This window comes from Acinonyx jubatus, chromosome C1, assembly GCF_027475565.1.
Source record: "Acinonyx jubatus isolate Ajub_Pintada_27869175 chromosome C1, VMU_Ajub_asm_v1.0, whole genome shotgun sequence".
NCBI lineage: Eukaryota > Metazoa > Chordata > Mammalia > Carnivora > Felidae > Acinonyx > Acinonyx jubatus.
In genome coordinates, this window is record NC_069381.1 from 67,822,879 (window position 1) to 67,828,579 (window position 5,701).

General features: G+C 38.8%; 1 long non-coding RNA gene across 1 annotated transcript; it reads right to left on the reverse strand.

The window, feature by feature from the left end:
• Positions 1-577: 577 nt before the first annotated feature.
• Positions 578-5,195, reverse strand: LOC128312035 (uncharacterized). The gene is made up of 3 exons (XR_008290804.1): positions 5,097-5,195; positions 2,706-2,760; positions 578-1,478 (listed from the first exon to the last, which is right to left on the reverse strand). It is a non-coding gene; the product is annotated as an uncharacterized LOC128312035 (long non-coding RNA).
• Between the last annotated feature and the right edge of the window lie 506 nt (positions 5,196-5,701).

Consider the following 5,701-nt stretch of genomic DNA (forward strand, 5'->3'; position numbering starts at 1 on the left):
AGTCAACATTGACATTGGGAATAGACCCACCTTGCCAACGCTCAGTGATGTGTGTATGTAGAAGATATGGCTTAAGATGGGCACATAGTGTCATAATCTCACATGAATTGGTTCCCTTAAGAGCAGGTATGCCCCACTTCAGGTCTGCAATCGTTGGTGAAGGTGAAGGAAAGAAGGGGATATTTTTGACCTACTACGTACAAGACACTGCACTGGATCTCTCATCTTCACGGCAATTTAATTAACATGATTACAACAAAACTACTATTGCCATTATAAAGATGAAGAAACTGAACTCTAGAGAGATTTAGTGGCTTCTCTGAGAACATACAACTAGTTAAATGGGGGAGCCAAACTTATAACTCAGATACAATTAATTCCTCTGCTCGTTGTCTTATCCGCAATTACTATTTTGCTATACAGCTATTGAGAAAAATGAGGGTGTTAGGATCAGAAGCCATTTTAAGAAGGATTATAATGAACTCTAGCAATAGAATTTAGAATCCTATTCTCCATTTTCAGATACAAACTTCTGGTATAAGGGATCTGGGTTAATAGTAATAGGTATGTAAGAGGAAATAAAAAGAAAAGTAAAGACAACCCTAAGGGTAGTAATAATTAAATTTTAACAAGAAAGGCCTATGTAGACAGAAACCAATTACATTTAGCAAAATATACTTGTGCCTTTTGAAATGATTTCAAAGTATGGTTTTGGCTTTGAACAAAAAGCTAGGGAAGGCTCCTCCTTTTGAGTCTTCTCCCATTGGCAAAAGCGATAGATAGGGTAGGCAGACTAATGGCTCCCAAAACATGTCCCTGACCTAATCCCCAAAACCTGTAAATATGTTAACTTATACGCAAAAGACACTTTGCAGATGTGATTAAAGTAAGAATCTTGAGTTGGGAGGTTGTCCTGGATTAAGCAGATAGGTCAAGCACAATTATAGGGATCCTTACAATAGGGAGGCGGAAAGACTAAAGTCAGAGAAGGTGATGTGACAATAGAAGCAGAGTGTTGGAGGAGGTCTTGGGGAGGATGTGACTACCAGTTGATCTGTGAGCTGGACCTGGGCACTCACCCCTTCTTCTGTTCTTGGAATGTGCATTCTGTTTTCCTTCCCTGCATGAGGAGCCACAGCAAGGACACAGCCTTTAGATGGTGGTGTTTTGTTGAGACCGTCTAGACCATATTCATGGCTGAACACAGTTAAGGCCTCTATATAAATTTTCCAGATTATGGTGGGTGGGTGTAGACACCTAATAGTCTTGTGACCACCCAAGACAGGCCTCGTTAAGTTCTCTTGTTTATTAAACCTGCCATCTACCAATCTGGACTGGTCTGCCTCTTTTTTCTATCTCTCTTTGCTTTCCTTCCTCTTGCAAGTGGGCCAGTTTGCAAACCAACACAGAGACGGTGAAGGAGATGTGATGACGTTATGCGGTGTCCTGAGCCAAGGAATGCAGGCTTCCTCTAGATGCTGGAAGAGACAAGAAAACAGATTTAACACTAGAGCCTCCAGAAGGAATGAAGCACTTGACAACTCATTTCAGACTTCCAAGTGCTAAAACTGTTTACAAAATCACTGTATTGTTTTTAGCCATTTAGTTTATGATTGTGATGGCAGCAATAGAAAACTAATACACTGTATGAACTACCTGGTCAGCAGTGAATTTGAGGCTGCAATGATTTTTAACACCAACTCCCTGGACTTTGATCAAACTTCATAGCACAAGGGCATGGTCCTCTCTAAGACTGCCCTCACTTTAGTCATAAGCTTGGGGTCCACAGGCCACTCTCACTTCTGACCAACTAACTCCACATGCAGGGTTTTACACTAACCCCTCAGTTTTGATCATTTTCTCGAACAACTTATAAGGAACTCAAGGAAGCATTATACTTATGATGACACTTTTATTATAGCAAGAAGATATAAATTAGAATCAGCTAAAGGGAAAGATGCTCAGGATGACGTCTAGAAGGATCCCAATGTGAAGCTTCTGCTGTCTTCTCCCCATAGAACAAGGATGCATTATTATCCCTCCACCACATGGATATGTGACAACAGCAGAGTATTGATAATCAAGGAAGCTCACCCAAGCTTCAGTGTCCAGAGTTTCTGTTGGAACTTCATTATACCGGCAACTGATTGAATTTCTGGCTATGTAGCCCCAGTAGCCTTCCTATCCCCAGAAGTTGGACATAGCTCAGTGGCCCAATGTTCCAATCATGTGGGTGGTCTTTCTAATATGACCAGCCCCCATTCTGAGTCATCTTGTTAGCACAAACTAAGGCCTACAATGAATCGTTTCATTCTCATAAACTCAGGTGTGGTGAGGCCCACCATGAATAATACTCCCACAACTCAGAAAATTCCAAAATTTAGGGGTTACCTCTCAGGAACCAGGAACTAAGTCCAGTCACATTCTTTATTATGCAGGAAGCTCTGTCTAAAATGTTTTCTGAAACTAAGCCTATGTTGGTCTGGTGATAGGTGCTGTACCATAAAGTTTGGAACCATGTGGCATGTAAGTGATATGGTACCTATCTCAGGCATACTGAAGATTGGCTTTTAGCAGCAAGATTAATTCTTGAGTTGGGGAGCTCACAGTACACTTTGGCTAGGATTGGCCTAAGGACTCACTAGGAAAGAGATGAAAAATAAAATCTTTGGTAGCTATGATGTGGGCAGATAGGACTATCTTACCTGCTCTTCATCTTACATATCAGTCCCTGAAGATGAATGCCTTCTTGAAGGTGTCCTGAGATTTAAAATAAAATGCAGTAAAATCATTCAGTGGTAAACCACACAAGTGAAAAATGTTGAATACTCTTTATTTTTTCCTGTTTTGGGCTCATGAGAAATCTTTCAGTTTGAACAAATGCTACAGATTTTTCCCAACATGAGTTCTTTATTTGTTGAACAAGAAATGGTAGCCCTTCTAAAGGACTTGTCAACATGGGGAAAATGTCCCAGAAGAGTGGGGCTTTCTGCTATCTGACTGAAGCCCAGACTTATGAAACAAAAAAAATTAATAAAAAGAGAAAGAAAAATCTCTGAAACCAACCTAACAGCAAAAAGTTGTTTTCAAGACAGATGGGAGGAACAAGAGAGAGGGGACATGATTTCAATAGGTTCTCCAGTAGGATCCCATAACAAGAGACACATGTGCTTGGTAAACTGCTAGATTAAATTTGTGCCAAAAAAATAAGTCAGTAGTAATTGATGCCCCTTGACATCAGCAATCTGATGCTGGTTTTCTTCAACAAGACTGTCACAAACATAAAGCAAAGGTTTCTCAGAGCTCTTTCTTTGCAGTCACATGGTCACTGTGATGGGAACATTGCAATGGCATCAGTGATTCAGTAGCTACTATCCCTCCAGTAACAGTATAAAATAAACATTTAGTGAGGATGAATGTATGAATGAATGAATGACAGGTGACTGTAGCAGGTTGAATGGTGGACCCCCAAAAGATAAGCCTATGTTCTAACCCCTGGAAACTGTGAATGTAATCTTATTTGGAAAAGGGTTCTTTGCAGATGTAATTAAGTTAAAGACCTCAAAATGAGGCTATCCAGAATTATCTTTTGGGGTGGCAAATCCAATGACAAGCATCTTTATAAGAGACACACAAAGGAGAGATGCACAGAGATGAAGGCCATGTGAAGACAGGGACAAAAATTGAAGTGATCCAACTATAAGCCAAGGAATGACTGGAGGCACCAGAAGCTGAAAGAGGCAAGGAAGGATTCTCCTCTAGAGATTTTCAAGGGAGCATGGCCCTGGTGATGCCTTGATGTCAGACTCCTGCCCTTTGGAACTGTGAAAAAATAAATTTCTATTGTTTTAAGCCACTAAGTGTGTGCTAATTTGTTATGGCAGCCCTAGAATTAAACCCAACAAATACAGCAACTGTATACATACATGAATGCAATAGATTTTAATATATATTTTTTAACTTTTATTTATTATTATTGAGAGACAGAGAGAGAGACAGAGCATGAGCATGGGAGGGGCAGAGAGAGGAGGAGGAGACACCAAATCTGAAGCAGGTTCCAGGTTCTGAGCTATTAGCACAGACGCGGGGCTTGAACTCATGAACTGCGAGATCATGACCTGAGCTGAAGTTGGGTGCTTAACCAAATGAGCCACCCAGGCACCCCAAATGCAATAGATTTTTAAGAATATATTCCTCTTGTGGTGCCTGGGGGGCTCAGTGGGTTAAGCGTCCAACTCTTGGTTTCTGCTCATGTCATGATCTCACGATTCAAGAGGTTGAGCCCTGAGTCGGGCTCTGTGCTAACAGCGCAGGCTGCTTGGGATTCTCTCTCTCTTCCTCTGTCTCTCTGCCCCTCCCCCACCTCTCTCTCTCTCTCTCTCTTTCTCTCTCTCTCTCTTTCTCTAAAAAAAACACTTAAAGAATATACTCCTCTTATACTATAAAATGTATTAATGAGTTTGCTTTCACAGATTTTTGGTGGCAGTTACCCTTTCAGCTCTAGCAACTCTTTAGATTATAGTCATTACAAACAGCACAAAGAACACAATGTGCTATCAAAAATGAAAAGCCAAAACAGTAAGACAAGAAGAATATACCTATTGTTTAGTTAGCACTGCACAAGATTGTACCTTTATAATATTTTAAAGGAACTAAAAGAGAATCTTCAGTAGCTTTGAATTTCCTTCTTAAACATGTTGTTTAAGTGTGGTATAAAGGACCAAGGTTTATTTACATATTAATAATGTATTTACTTTTCAACCTTGGAACTGGAAGTAATATTTAAAGCTTGTTAAAAATGAAGCTTTAAAATTCACAATTAATATCAACCATAAATATATGAATCAAAATAAGTACGATTTTGACAATTATTCAACAAACTCAAAGTGAAACATGAATCTGAATAATTAATGCTGCCCGGAATATTTGGGTTATTTTGGTAGCCCAAATTATTCAAATTCATTATCTACTTGAACTATGCTTCTTTTCTGGCTTCTAATTTCATATGGCAATTAATTATTTTTTCCATTTTAACATAAGCAGTCATTTCCTTCCATCTTGTAAATCTTTGTTAAATGTCACAGATAAGAGTTTACCAGTTTTCTTCTAGGGCAGCCTCAGAACATTGCCGTGTTCTAAAATGTGTTGTCAATTTCAGGTCATTCCATGCTATGTGGGTGACTAAATCAAATCCTATACACAGAAGAGGAGAAGGGGATTAAATTAGTGAATAATCTTCATTTTCACTTAGTATGGAAAAAAAACCCCTCAGTCCTTAGTTTAATATTATATTTAAAATTTTGAATTTGGAAAAGCTTATTATAAGTTTTGGATCATTGGGTGTATCTTTGAACAGAGGCTCAAATTTTAGGAATATGGACACTTTGACAATTTTGACATTGATATTCCACGTTGCTTTGGGTAACTCATCAAACCTTTTTGTATTGTAAAATGACAATAATAATACCATCTTTCTGGCTCCCATGACTTTGTTTTAAGGCTCTAAGGGTAGAATGAATGTGACAACGATATTGAATATTAGAGATTATTATCATTTGATAGTTAATCTGATTGGGTAATTATTTTTTACTTAAAATTTTTTATTGTTTTTATTTTATTTTTGAGAGAGAGACAGAGACAGAGAGAGATGAAGACACACACAGAATCCGAAGCAGGCTCCAGGGTCTGAGCTGTCAGTGCA